A 16,356-nucleotide genomic window follows, 5' to 3' on the forward strand; every position below is an offset into this window, starting at 1 on the left:
GACTCATGTTATGAAAACTTTAAAAAAAAAATCTAAACCCAGCTGTTTAACAAAAATGCTTTTATATTTACATTTTTAAAGTGTGTAAAATATTTAAGGAATTCTGACAGTTAATCAAGTCTCTATCTGGTGTTATTGTCATTACTTGAACTGTCTGACATTCCCGATTCAATTTAGACCAAAAATATCACAGTTTGGAATACAAGATATCTTATTGTTATCTAATCTCTATCTTTGATCAATATTCCTTTTGTTTTAGAGAATTTATTGAAAACTGTAATAAAAATGACAGCCCCCTGTGTGAGCCAAGTCTCTGATCTCATAGTGTATGACACACATATACAAGCGTTGAACAGCAATTTACATCAGTACTTTAATACCATATATGGTCCTGTATACGATAATTTTTCACAGTTCCCTGAAGACTTGCAAATGTAGTTTCAGATCTGTGATCTAATTATGTAGCACTAAGCCTCAATCTGGTCACATTAGAATCAATTTTCCTGATAAAATGTGCCTTAGTTTATACATTAATCATACAGAAAACATCCCCCACTAATTCCTTAAATGGCCATTGTGCTGAAAACCCTGTGTAACTCTACCACAAAATAATCCACATTATGACTCGATCCATCCCTTATCAATTTGCAGCATGGACTGCAATGCAGCATATGCTGCAATCATGCTGCTTTTATGCTGGCATCATGCTGCTAGTTTCACAGCATGATTGCAGCATGTGCTGCATAGCAGCATGGTACCATGCTTCTGTACAGCATGTACTGCAACCATGCTTTAAAAATTGAGGTAATTGAATATCTGAACTCTATCATGCTGCAATCATGCTTTGTCGACTTAGTTAATTTATCATATGCACTGTATCATGCTGCAACCATGCTGCAATAACTTTGCCACTTTGGATATCAAATCATATCATGCTGTGTGGACTTGGTAAATTTATCATATGAATTGTATCATGCTGCAACCATGCTGCAATAACTTTGTCATTTTAGACAGGATATGTACCATGCTGCAACCATGCTGCAATAACTTTGCCAGTTTGGATATCGAATTATATCATGCTGCAATCATGCTGTGTGGACTTGGTAAATTTATCATATGAATTGTATCATGCTGCAACCATGCTGCAATAACTTTGTCATTTTAGACAGGATATGTACCATGCTGCAACCATGCTGCAATAACTTTGCCAGTTTGGATATCGAATTATATCATGCTGCAATCATGCTGTGTGGACTTAGTAAATTTATCATATGAAATGCATCATGCTGCAACCATGCTGCAATAACTTTGGCATTTTAGATAGGATCTGTACCATGCTGCAACCATGCTGTATTAACTTTGCCATTTCCCATACCGAAATAAAGCACACTAAAGTATACTTTTATGCTACTTTAAGTATACACTTTTTCCTACTTTTTTGAAAAAGTACCAAAAAAGTATACTTTTTTTGTACTTTTCTGGACTTAGAAATTTTTCAGAGTACTTTTTCTGTACTAAATTTGGACTCTGAAATTTCTCAGAGTACTTTTTTTGTACTTTTCTGGACTTAGAAACTTTTCAGGGTACTTTTTCTGTACTTTATTTGGACTCTGAAATTTTTCAGAGTACTTTTTTTGTACTTATTCTGGACTTAGAAATTTTTCAGGGTACTTTTTCTGTACTTTATTTGGACTCTGAAATTTTTCAGAGTACTTTTTTTGTGCTAAAATCTGACTTAGAATTTTTTTGAAAGATTGTGAAAATATGGATGTACTTTTTTCCTACTTTTTTGGGACTTAGAATTTTTCAGCTAATGCCATTGTGCTTTTTTTGTACTTATTATGGACTTAGAATATTTTCAGACATTGTGAGGGGTTAAAGCATATTAATATTTTCAAAATTAAATCTGACTTTTTCAGTCGACTACAAATCTAAGACTAAAAAAATAATACCCAGGATTAACCACAACAAATATCTATCAAATAAGATACAGAAAATTATCATTTGGTAATATTAAATGTTTTTGATCTCGTTTTTTTTTTTTTTTTTTTTTTGTCTTTTTTATGTTCTAAAAAATACTTTTCATACTTTGATCAGTACCACAGAAATTTATCTAAAAATAATTAAAATTCAACAATTATTATCATAAGTATTTCACTTCAATGTACTTTGTTAGTAAGGTTCACACATTTTAACGGTGATTTCTTTGTCACTTTTCGTTTGTATTTCCATATGCATCTCAGAAGTAATAAACTTCACATTGATGAATGTTACTATACGTTCATGTGACGAACGTCAAAACTTAGCTCTATAAAAATTTTGTTCCAGATCGTTCTTTGAAATTACAGTATTTTGGCTTTAATTATAAACTCTTTAACGGAGTTTAAAACATTTCGTTTATCCAAACGTTAACCTCTACCAGATCGGGGATCACACTACGAACACACATGTGCCCGTGCCTGTAATACGCTTTTAATTCATTCAAATGAAATTTAAATCACCTGCTCTTTGTCTGCATATCATATACTTGCTGGATATACGTGGTTTTAAGATTACATCTGATAATTGCACCCGAAATCACGTCGTGTTCTGTCAAAATATTCACCGATATACTCATATAAACATGTGTAATACTGATATAGTCACTCGGACGCTTCTTTGTAAAACGTATATTGAAGTCAAGCGCTGTGATGATCTCGATCTCGATATGGCTTGACTGACAACAAACAGGCATGATCAAGGAACAATATTCTGGTATTTAAATCAGAATTACATCGCATTCATTGAAATGGTGAAAGTGAACACAAAAAGAAAACTTTAATTTGTCTGATATTTATTTAGCAAGATCGTACGATAATTCGGACAACGACACAATGTAGCTGTACTCTAATATGTTGTAGAATGATCTCGTAGGAGCTAGTGTTGTGTGTACAAATAAAATACTCTATTGTATACAAAAATCAAGATCAATACCAAGATCTATCATAAATATTTTAATTGATATAGTAGACGGCTTGAATAACTGCAACACCAAGATCGATCAAAAATATTTCAACTGTTTTAAACTAAATCTTGAAACCTGTGTGTTAAGCTAACAAAGCGATCAGGATATATGCTTAACGTCGTACCGAAAGTTAATTTCACCCGTGGTGTTAATTAATATAAGCGACAGTCGACTGTAATGGCAAATCATACCTAGCTTTACTGTTTATTGGAGTTACCTGTGTACCTCCCGTCTCACCTGTACACATATTGCCCCTCTTAGACTAAGTCTTATGCCCGCGGCGTTAATTATAACAATTTATATTGTCAAGCTTGACTGCCTTTCACTACGATCAGATCACAGGTGCCTACCCTCATTTAAACAAAACATCCGGATTACATAACAGGTACTGACGAGGCTTATACCTGTGTCGGATTACCATCGGTCGGTTCACCTATGACCTCGGGGCCGTGATCTCGTTTGTTTACTTCGGTTTACGGAATCTACCGAGATTTGACGAGTTCGCTTCGTGCGATCATTTTGTGCAATGTGCAAGCTTTAAATGCTGAAGTAGTAATACCAAAAGTATGAAACAATAGAGGTTAAGGAAGTAGAATATAAAAAAACAAGTAATAAAAGAATGAAATCGATACAGTAGATCTCCGACAAAACTTTTTTTTTATCCCATGATGCAACAAACAGCGAGATTTTAGCGGGAAGTCTGATAGCCATGTTTGAATTTCACCGGATGTTTATCTACGGAAGAAACATAAACAAACACGATTTTGATATAGAATAGCCTAAAAACGAAATTCATTTTCTTGCCTAACTGAAGAAGATCGACTATCTGTCAGTAAGTGGCCAAAGAATATCGGCTTTCTTATTGTTTTTGGCGACAAATGCTCATTTTCACCCGAAAATATCACAGATATCGCGACCAGGTAAGTTTACAATTTTATTATTTAAATCTATTTCGTCTTCTGCACGTTCCTACATCGTTTCACATTATATAGGTGAATAGGGGCCTACACATGTTAATATTAATACTTGATTACTTCGTGTTTCAGGGTTTTCATAATGAATTCATCACCGATTACAGTTTACACGGCCCGAGTTTAATTAACAAAGAACTGCTAGATCCACGTGTGTTTCAATCGTAAGTATTCAATTTACAGATTTATGCTACCATACGCCTGGGATTTTATAAGCATCCTGATTGATAGCACCCAAATATTGAGAACAAGAAGAATTTTATTTCTTTATTGACGAACTTCGACGTAGTTATATTGCATTTTTATTTCTGTCACGTAACGGTAAATTCGTAATATCTTTACTACATATTTCATGCATTTTGACAAATTTCCAATTAATTTTTATGACTTCGTTTTTCAATGGAATTTATTGAAATTTCACTTACATGTAAAGAATTATTTGCTTATTCATCTGATAATATTTACAGAATTTTTTGTAGTTGATTTCAAGAGATATTGCATAAAATTTCAAAAAAAATAGCAATGACATTTTTAAGTTAGAATATAAGAACGAAAGTAACGTCACATTTCGGGCAACATGTGTATATCTATTTTAGGGAATATATGTAAAAATATCGGTAAATGAGCTAATAATTGTCTACTATAGTATATGGAATTTGAAGAAAATACATTCAAAAACGAAGTCAATAAAATCCATTGAAAATTTGTTGTATGTCATGATCATGATCAATTCACAAAAAAATGATCTCAAGAAATGATTAAATAAAAAAAATCTGTGTTTTGGAGTATTTTGATAGTTAGTTGCATAATTTAAGATGAAACAAACTGTCAGAATTCTGGAGTAGCTTGATTTTTATTAAAGTACTTATCCTTATAATTAAAAGTTTTATGTTGTAGCTTTAAACTTGTATACCTGTGGCTAGCTTTTCTTGATAAAAAGACTTCCAAGCAGACATGCATGTAATAAATGACAGTAAAGTGATCAGGTGCATATATAAGGAAAATTATTTACATTTTTATATTGAACAAATCTTCACAATTATTCTAAGTTTTGATATAAAAAATATTTTAAAATTTTCTCTTTCTTCCAACAGATTATGCAGTACATTCTGAAGTGACGGAAAGCTTGAAGATATTGCATTGTGGTCCGAATTGAGGGCAATGATTCGCATAAAGCAAAAAAGGAATGAAGAGAATCAGACATTTTATTTTTCGAATTCACACTTACTTGGATTTGACCAGTTTAAGCAAGCAACATTATGCATATACCATACTTCATTGTATTCAGTATGCATTTATGCATTGTTTTTTATTTACATTTTTTTATTGTGTTTCCTCAAGAGGAATTATGATTCGACAATTTTTACAAATGTTATTGCCCTTTTTATTTAGAATAGTATATTTTTTTTGTCTGGATCTCCTACATACACATGATATAAAATTGTGTTTTCCTGCTTGAAAAAAATATTAGAATAATTTATCAAAAGTTATTGCCCTTATACATAGATGTCCATCTGTAAATCCTTAACCTTACCCTAAAACAAATTTCGAGCTTATTAGATCAAGACTTTGCTATGGCATGAAATTATACTCAGTGGAATTGTGATTGGATAACTAATCTTGTATTTCAATGTTTGTTTTCACTTGATACAATTGTGCATTTCTCTTAGGAATGGGACTGATGTATGTATTGTTTAAGCATGCAGTATTCTCATTTAAGCTTATCTCCTATATTTTCAGAACTAATTTCCTACACCATTGAATTAAGTCCCTTTTTTTGGTAATTTTTTCCTACTTTTTCAGTACTTTTTTTATACTTTTTCAGTACAAATTTCCTACTTTTTTAGTACTATTTTCCTACTTTTCTAGTACTTTTTTCCTACTTTTCCACTACTTTTTCAGTACTATTTTCCTACCTTATTGGTACTTTTTTCCTACTTTTCCAGTCCTAATTTCCTTCTTTTCAATACCATTTTCCTACTTTTTTGATACTTTTTCAGTACAAATTTCCTACTTTTTTAGTACTATTTTCCTACTTTTCTAGTACTTTTTTCCTACTTTTCCACTACTTTTTCAGTACTAATTTCCTACCTTATTGGTACTTTTTTCCTACTTTTTCAGTACTAATTTCCTGCTTTTTCTGTACCATTTTCATACTTTTTTTGTACTTTTGTACTTTTTTTGTACTTTATGGACTTACCTGTAAAAGTACTAAAAAAGTATAAAAGCACAAAAAAAGTACACCATCAATTTGGCCCTGTGCACTTTATACTATTATTGTACTTTTAATGTACTTTTTCTGTACTATATTTGTGCTTTTTCTGTACTTAATGAAAACAATAAAATGTACTAAAGGTATACTTTTGTTAGACTTTTTTTGTACTTTAGTACTTTTTTTGACTCAATTTGGAACCGTGTTGGAATATCGGTTCCAAATTGAGTCAAAAAAAGCATACTTTTTCTATGCTTTTTTAGTACTTTTTTCCCATACTTTTTTTGTACTTTATTTCGGTGTGGGTTTAGATACAAACTGTACCATGCTGCAATTATGCTGTATCAACTTAGTTAATTTAATGAACTGCACCATTCTTTCATGTATTAACATGAATTATTTAAGTTGAAATGTGTATATGCTTGGCCATTCTGTATTAGCTTAAAAGGGCATTCCTTTGTTCGGACATCACAAAATTTCTGTGGGTGAAATGTAGGTCCAAGCGAGGATCCAAAATCTAGGACCAAATTTCCCAGGTACTAAGATTAACCTAAACAATTATTAATTAATGAAATAAGAAATTTTAAATAAAATATAGAAAATTTCCAGGTATCAATGGTGATAACAAAATAATTTTTAAAAACATGTTTGTGTTGCAGAATTTCCTTTTTATACTTGATCAGTACCACACATATTTATTTAAAATTCAATAACAATTATTTTAATTAAGTATTTCGTTTATAAGTATGTTCTTTGTTAGTATAACTGTTCACAGCTTTTAAATGTGATATTTTGTCAGCTTTCACTTGTAGTTCTATCTCAGAAGGAATTAACTTAAACATTGATGAATGTTGCAAGTTAGTACATTCGTGTGACGACTTAAAAATTCATCCCTATAAAAATTTCATTCAAATTTTCAGAGTTTAGATCGTTTTTTGAAGAACCAGTATATTTACTTTTGCTTCGATTATACACTTTTTATCGGAGATAGAATCAGTCACTTTATCCAAACACTGACATAAACCATTTACCATGCACCAGCTTACTACCAGGTAGCCATACATGTAACATGTTTGCCAAAACAAAATCGGGGTCACTCTACCAACAGTTACACATGTGCTTGGAATATTGCTTTTAATTCAATCAAATAAGATTAAAATCACCTGCTCTGTGTCTTTGTATCGCATACTTTCTGGATATATGCGGTGTTAAGATTACATCTGATAATAGCATACGAAATCACGTCGTGTTTGACACAACATTCATCGCTATAAACTCCAATAAACATGTGTCGAACTTATGTTGTCACTCGGACGCTTCCCTGTAAAACGTATATTGAAGTTAAGCGCTGTGATGATCTCGACCTCGGCATGAGTTTACTAACAACAGACGATATTCCCGTACTTTAATCTGAATTATTTTAAATCGTGAACATAAAAAGAAAACGTGAATTGGTCGGTTCCTCGTCTGAAAATACATCCATATTAAACAATAGGCGTATGCCAGACGAGGCCAAAACCTCTGGTCAGATTACATGTTTATCGTTCGGTTCACCTATGACCTCGTTTGTTTACCTTGCTCCCGAGATGTGACGAGAGTGTTACCTCGAGCTCGTGCGATCTAAATGTGCACGATGCAAGTATTAAATACTGTAATATTTATCTTAGAAGTATGACACAATAGAAGTTTATGATTAAGAATAAAAAACACGCACAAGTAAAAATGAATCGTGTTAATCTCTGGCAGTAAAATATTTATCCCATGATGCAACACACACGAGTTTAGCGGGAAGTCTGATAGCCATGTTTGAATTCACCGGATGTTTATTTCCAGAAGAAAAGTATAAACAAACACGACGATAGCCTAAAAACGAAGTTTGTTTCCCGTCTTACTGAAGAAGATCGACTTACTTCAAGTTACCGACGACTGAATATCAGCTTTCTCGTTGTTTTTGACGACCGATGCATATTTTTACCGACAAACATCGTTACGAGACAGGGTAAGTTTTAATTATATAATCTTCTTCACGTTCTGACATCGTTTCACATTATACGACGATGAATTTGATATAGATCTATTCATATCAATAATACCTAATTATTTATTTTTCAGGGTTTTGATGATTAATTTATCACAGATTACACGGCCGAAGGAAACGCAGTACCGATCCATGTGTTACAATCGTAAGTTTTCAATTATATTTATCTCTGTTTATTATTAACGATCTTCAACCCGACTTAAATTGCATTTTTTCCCCACTCACACAACCCTTGTTATGATTATGACGTACATACGTATTCACAAACAATGGTGAGGAAAATTTGTGTTTTGGATAATGAAACCTTTCGGGAAAGATCTTTATATTTACCTCCACATTCTTTTTGAGGATCGATGTTTGCAGATTATTGCATCACATTGAAACGATTAAATGAAATAGGTGAATTAAGATGAATTATAAGTAAGTAACATTGTTTTATGTATAGTATATTGCAGTTTCACATTGATATGAACTGATGGCGAATTCGGGAGTAGCTTGATTTAATTAATAATTAAGTCATCCTGGCAAGTTATATTTTGTAGCTTTGTGTGGCTGGCTTAAATTTTCTTGATAAAAAGGCTTCCAAAGCAAACATAATGTAACTGATAGCAAAGTGATCATGAAAAGTACATAAGTTAAATACATACATTATCTTCAAAAACTTGACAATTATTCTAATTTTGAAATAAAAGAATATTCTAAAATTCTTTCTTTCTTCCAACAGAGACCGAGTCTGCATGCAGTACATTCTGGAATGAGGGACACCGCATGCATTGTGGTCCAAATTGATGGCATTGACTTAACACAAAGCAGAAAGGAATGAAGAGAAATTAAGAAGTTTATGTTTCACATTAATTAAGATTATTCGAGATATGTTATCTGTCGAGGTATACAACATTTCCTTTCATAATAAAAGTGTAAACATTAATATATATACAAAAAAAATCATGTATATAATATAAAAATCCTTGTTAGTTATTTGTTGTACTAGCAAAAAATATTACATATATATAGTCGTCTCAAGCTTGGTTGTATTGAAATCCCGGGACAGTGACCGAGATATATCACTACAGTACGTGCTACATCAAACAACACACCATTGTTCAAATTGTCAATCAACATTTCATTTAGTCAGTATTTAGAATTGATTCCAAAATTATGATAATCTTTTCACAGTTTATTAGAAATAATGTTAAATTCGATAGAAGAAGTCTTCGACTGTTGCTTGTTTTTGTTTATTTTAAGTTCACGGACACACATGAAAACAGTTTCCAGTACATCTGGGCTACTTCGAGGAAACTATGTATACTGTTTGAAATCAGTCTTGTGCGTCGGTGACAAAATGTATACATATCCTACTTTAACTCTGCTGGAAAATATTATTTTGTACTATTTTCCTACTATTTTAGAGTAAAAAACAGAATTATAAATACATACTGTAGTATGTACTGACATTGAACTTGTATATCTTGTTGACTATTTTTGTTGAAACAAACCACTTCTAGCTAGGATGAATTGATATTAGTTGTATTTGAAAATTGTACTAGAAAAAGATAGCTGTGTTGTGTATGTGATGGAAGTTTTGAGAAAAAGAATATAAGAGGCAAATAAAATAAGTACCATGGGTAAATTAGAATTTAAATTTGTTTTGTCACATTCTCATTTCATTGATAAGTTTTAAATGTTTGAACTAGAAAAAACAGCCTGTATGAAAAGTTTTATACCATGTTAATTACCAAATAAAATGTAATACAGAAGTATTCTTCCAAGTTTTTATTGCATGATTTTCATTGATTTTGTAAACCATGCTGCCATGAAGCATGATTGAAGCATGATCCCAGCATAATTTGCATAATTGAAACATGCTGCAGACCATGCTGGGATCATGCTGCAGACCATGCTGGCATCATGCTGCAAACCATGCTGGCATCATGCTGCAGACCATGCTGGGATCATGCTTCACAGACCATGCTGGGATCATGCTGCGGCCATGCTTCCTTAAAGCATAAATGCAGCATGATCCCAGCATAAACATATGTTTCAATATCTGAGGCTGGACAGAAAGAACATCATCATAAACTTCAATTGTTCCTGATACTGTATATCATTTTTTTATTATGATGCAGAGGTCATGTTAAGGGGAAAATACCTACTGATCTACATCCAGAATTAATTATAGGATTAGGGTGAAATACCTTACTGATCTACATCCAGAATTAATTATAGGATTAGGGTGAAATATTCTACTGATCTACACCCAGAATTAACTATAGCATTAGGGTGAAATACCTAATGATCTACACCCAGAATTAATTATAGTATTAGGGTGAAATATGTTACTGATCTACACCCAGAATTAATTATAGGATATAATTAGGGTGAAATGCCATTGGCATCATTGAAAATGCATTTTTAAGAATTCTTCTGTTTTTTGTAGCAAATTGCACTTCCTGACTGTTAATTTATCTTGAACAGTTTTTGAGATATGTTCCAGAATGGACGGAATGGAAGGACAAACAGATGCACCGAAACCATCGGAACCCCACCAACCTTATTGAGTAGGTGATAAAAACAAGATAATATTCAAACGAAGAACAAAAAGAAAAAAAATCAGTAAGCAGAATTAATTTAACACAAATTGTATGGCCATTTGATGTCGAGCCATAGGATCACGGCAGCCACAACAGTACTGGTGCAATGCATTTCTTTCACGTTTCATTGGACCCATTGAAAAGCTGCTATTTATTTGCGAGTCATAATGAGATAATGTTAACCAAAAGAGATTCTTTACAGCTTCAAATCTTTCGCTTTGTTACTCTTAGTATTTCTTGGTGGACATTCCGTTTGCTTGGATCCTCTGCTGATCAATATGAGGCAATGTAACCCAGCAGTAGTGTATTTAATCTCTTCCTATTGCTCTGACCTTACCCACTGAAGTTTTAAATCAAATTTCATATAAAATCAATATTTATTTCATCAAAAGCAGCTAAAGACTAAAAATAACCTGCTAATAACATCATTATGTTTATAAGTGTGTTAATTAGTTCTCTTTTTTTAATCGTTGTCAACAGTATAGTCCCATTTCATGGCCTTAATTCAAATTCCACTACAAATATAAAGGATTAATTGTGAACAAAATTTAAATGAAAGCTTTGCCAGCACATATCACAAAGAGATTACTTCTCACCTGTTAGTGTTGTTTGATACCAGCTTCAGTACAAATGTGGTGCATGCTTGTGTTTTTCATTTTTATGCGTCAGACTGCACTTTATCATATCTATTGGATTTTTGTTAGATACTTAGTAAGCATTTTTCACTTAAGACAATGTCCTTGGTTTTCATTTCCAGCCAGGATAATCCTCAGAAAAGGGCCAACTTAATAATTAAAGAATCATTAATTTATCTTGGAAAAAAATCTTTTCAGGGAAGGCAATAAGTCAATTTACAATCAGGATGGTTTGTTCCAAGGTCATTTATTTTCCATCAAATCAATAAAAAGACGTAACTCAGTCCTTTTTCTGCTGAAAATCTTACCCAAATGGTTGTCGGTGGACAGGGACAAATCTTTTTTTAGGCAAAAGCACACACTAATCAGCCTCCACTGTGACATAATGTCAGCTCGCCTATAAAAAAGGAGAGAAAAAGTCTTTAATCACACAGTGTGATTTTGTCTTCATTATACAGCAGCACCTTACACAACAATGTCCCTTACATCAATGAAATTCACAATGTCCCTCATATCATCACAAAATATCATGGGTAGAGCCATACAAGGACAACAATTTTGTTTATCCTGTCACCGCATCATGAAAGTCTCAATTATTTATGCAAATTTGTCCAAGCCTTAAGGACTTTCCTTGGCTGGGGCATGATGTAGGCAGTGTAAGGCGATACTTAATTAATGATTGGCGGCAGTCTCCCCAGCTGGCCAGAGATTATACCCTATATAACTCTCGACAATCATGAAACATTGAGGAATCTTGATAGAAAAGAAACCTATCATTTGTTGTTATGAGTGATTCCTTTTGATGACAAAAGAATAAAGTTTGGTTTTTGGACAGAAACAGAAAAATCTGTTTTTTACTCAAGATGTGTATAAAGATAGGAAAGTTCATAATGGTACATAATAAATTACATCACAGCAGATCTAATACTCTACAGAAAACTTAAACATGGAATCAGTCATCTGTAGGGAATGACAGAACAAACCATACCACAGGATAGATAATACGGAACAGGACAAATACTAGAACTGTAAGCCAAAGGCTAATTAATAATGTTCATGTTCAATTCGTTTTATTTGTCAACCTCAAACAATGCTTTATATTCTTAAAGTATGAGGATCCCAACTGCTTTAAAGAAATAATGAAGTCCAGACTCTCTAAGTTTACAACGTGCATTCATCACTCTATGACTAGTAGCGATTTAAAGGAATTACCTTTATTTCTCCTATGGGGCCCCACAACTTTGGCCAAAGTCATCATTAAATGCAAAATCTGTTTCACTTTCCCCAAGGATGTTTCTGACCAAATTGGGTTCAAATCCATTCATAACTTTCATAATTTCCCCTATTGGGCCCCACTCCTTTGGCCCCTCAGGGTTCTGAGTCACCATTTATGCAAAATCTGTTCCCCTTCCCCCAAGGATGTTTCCGACTAAATTCATAATGTAAGACTAGTAGCGATTTAAAGGAATTACCTCTATTTCCCCTATTGGGCCCCACCCCTTTGGCCCCTTGGGGGTCAGTCACCATTTATGCAATATCTGTTCCCCTTCCCCCAAGGATGTTCCTGACTAAATTGGGTTCAAATTCATTCATAACTTTATGACTAGTAGCGATTTAAAGGAATTACCTCTATTTCCCCTATTGGGCCCTGCCCCTTTGGCCCCTTGGGGGTCAGAGTCACCATTTATGCAAAATCTGTTCCCCTTCCCCCAAGGATGTTTCTGACCAAATCGAGATCAAATCCATTCATAACTTTATGACTAGTAGAGATTTAAAGGAATTACCTCTATTTCCCCTATTGCGCCCCGCCCCTTTGGCCCCTTGGGGGTCAGAGTCACCATTTATGCAAAATCTGATCCCCTTCTGCCAAGGATATTTCTGGCCAAATTTGGTCAAAATCCAATAAAAACTTTTTGACTAGTAGCGATTTGAAGCAAATGTTGACGGACGGATGGACGACGGACGCTGCGCCATGAATAAGCTCACCGGACCTTCGGTCCAGGTGAGCTAAAAAAAACTGTTAACAGAGACCAGTTACTATGCCAACCAAATTTTTGGAAGCAAATATTGATGGACGAGGGACAGACGAGGAACAGACGACAGACACCCACCATGGCATAGGCTCAGTCCAGGTTAGCTTAATAAAACTTAATCAAAACTATTTTTACTCAACATGGCCTAGCAAGGCATATGTGTGTAATTTTCTGTAACCTCAACCATGTAATACTGTATCACCAAACATTCCAATCAGCTGCTGCCATTGTCCTGGGGTAATGATCTTTAGTAATGGCGTCTTCAAACTTGATGGGGTGTGACATAGGTTGTTGGGTGACTCTGACCTCTGTGTGACCTCTACATCACTTGATCCTCTACCCAGTAGTGCTGCTGGATCACAAATCAGGTAGCATGTCACCACAGACATCAACATTTTTGACAGCTTTTTGACAAGTGAAAGATCAGGTAGACAGCCGGATAGATTGCAGCAGTGGTGGTCGGCACCTAATCAGCATCATTTATATGTTTGACCTGTGTTGTCTAGGATCTCCAACTATTTCCTGCCTTAATTATCATACCTCATAATGACAATTCGAAAGATTATTATTGTTTAATTTCCAGTTATCATTTGATTCAATCTAAAATCTGATGAACAAAAAATTATCTAAATATAACTATAGATCAGAAAAAGGCCTAATCAGAAATTTAATTATTGATGTCAAAATTAAAAGCCAGTATTTTCTCTGCATTGTCAGTTGATCACATCAGATCATCTTTACTTCACATCCTGGTATTACGCAATGCTAGGGCCTACACAAAGCATCCTGCAGAACTAATGACAATTGACTGTTTATAAAGATATCAAATTTGTAACATGTTAGGGTATTACACCTTTATATAGATATCAAATTAGTAACATGTTACTGTATTAAACCTTTATATAGATATCAAATTAGTAACATGTTAGGGTATTACACCTTTATATAGATATCAAATTAGTAACATGTTGGGTATTACACCTTTATATAGATATCAAATTAGTAACATGTTAGGGTATTACACCTTTATATAGATATCAAATTAGTAACATGTTGGGTATTACACCTTTATATAGATATCAAGTTAGTAACATGTTGGGTATTACACCTTTATATAGATATCAATTTAGTAACATGTTACTGTATTACACCTTTATATAGATATCAAATTAGTAACATGTTGGGTATTACACCTTTATATAGATATCAAATTAGTAACATGTTACTGTATTACACCTTTATATAGATATCAATTTAGTAACATGTTGGGTATTACACCTTTATATAGATATCAAATTAGTAACATGTTACTGTATTAAACCTTTATATAGATATCAATTTAGTAACATGTTAGGGTATTACACCTTTATATAGATATCAATTTAGTAACATGTTAGGGTGTTACACCTTTATATAGATATCAAATTAGTAACATGTTAGGGTATTACACCTTTATATACAGTAAAACCTCGATATAACGCCACCTTCTGATCAAAAACTACTTAAGAAAAAAATATCAAACACATTTTATTAATATCAAAATAATACATGATAATACTGTACACTGTGAATAGATAAATATTAAATTCAATTACTTTACCGAGAATGATTCAATCAGTCAATGTAACCTCGCGATCGTGTGTACGCTCAGCCTCAAGTTACTGGGCTTCAAAAAATGAGTTAATGGTCGTTTGTTTTGCCTTCAATTGACCAACTGACAAGACAAACTGTTGAATAGATAAACATTTTTGAATATCTGATTCGGTACGATACCGCTGTGTATCCAGCATCTCGCGATTGTCTCGGGAGTAACAGAGTCCCACGAGATTTTAACAAAGCGATCTTAGTTTTCTTGTCAAAGTCTAAAATATTCCGTCTTCGCTTTGGCGTGTTCATTTCGGAAATGAAAGAAAACGACAAAATAGCAAGTACAAATCACAGAAGTGAGCTTTATTTATGATACCTTACCTGTAAACTTACCTGTAGAAAAACCACAAAGGATTAGCCATGGTCGATTGATTTCATGTGTGTACATACACGTGTTCACAGGCGTACAGCTAATTAGCCTACCTGTCAGTCACGTCACAATATCATCTAAACACACACGTCATTCTGGACTAAATTTGGTGATATTAACGAGGTCAAGATAATGTTAATTTAACTGTTTGTTTTGGAAATATGATGGCGGATGGCGGTAGACGAGTTTGGCGGTAAAACGGGTGCATTAGCATGGAAGGAAATCCGTTCTGAATAAATTCATGGCGATAAGCGAGTTTGGCGGTATAACAGGTGGCATTATAACGAGGTTTTACTGTAGATATCAAATTAGTAACATGTTGGGTATTACACCTTTATATAGATATCAAATTAGTAACACTTAACACTTAATGTATTAACATTTCACATTACTGATATGTGTATCAACTTCTGAATTTCAACAGTGGCCTTGAACTTATCGGATTCAAAAGTTCAATTTATATTTTGAAATTGATGTTAAAATGCTGATTGCAGAACAAAGACTCTTGCAATACTTCAAGTGCACTACATCTAATTTACAAAAATTTCGCCAATTACTGAGCGATTTAATTACCGACATATCCGCCCCGAAGGTGTCCATGTGAAATAATTTCATTAGCTTTAAAGACACCCAAGGGTAGATAACTCATTATGCAAATTTGTTCTTTGTTTCCAACGGCCAATTTTTGTGCCAAACAGGGAAAATAAGATTATCCTTACAATGAAATCTGTTTTAAGGTCAGTAAAGACAGAGGAGATGTATTTAGTGATGAGACAGGGGAGGTGTATCTAGTGCTGTAAGACAGGGGAGGTGAATCTAGTGCTGTAAGACAGGGGGGGGGGGGGGGGTGTATCT

At 33.5% G+C, this 16,356-nt stretch overlaps 1 long non-coding RNA gene across 1 annotated transcript; it reads left to right on the forward strand.

Moving 5' to 3' along the window:
- The first annotated feature begins 7,862 nt into the window (after positions 1 to 7,862).
- Positions 7,863 to 9,189, forward strand: LOC117319752. Its single transcript, XR_004530814.1, has 3 exons — positions 7,863 to 8,186; positions 8,300 to 8,370; positions 8,950 to 9,189. It is a non-coding gene; the product is annotated as an uncharacterized LOC117319752 (long non-coding RNA).
- Positions 9,190 to 16,356: the final 7,167 nt, after the last annotated feature.

The sequence above is a fragment of the Pecten maximus genome, chromosome 2 (genome assembly GCF_902652985.1).
Source record: "Pecten maximus chromosome 2, xPecMax1.1, whole genome shotgun sequence".
NCBI classification, from domain to species: Eukaryota; Metazoa; Mollusca; class Bivalvia; order Pectinida; family Pectinidae; genus Pecten; species Pecten maximus.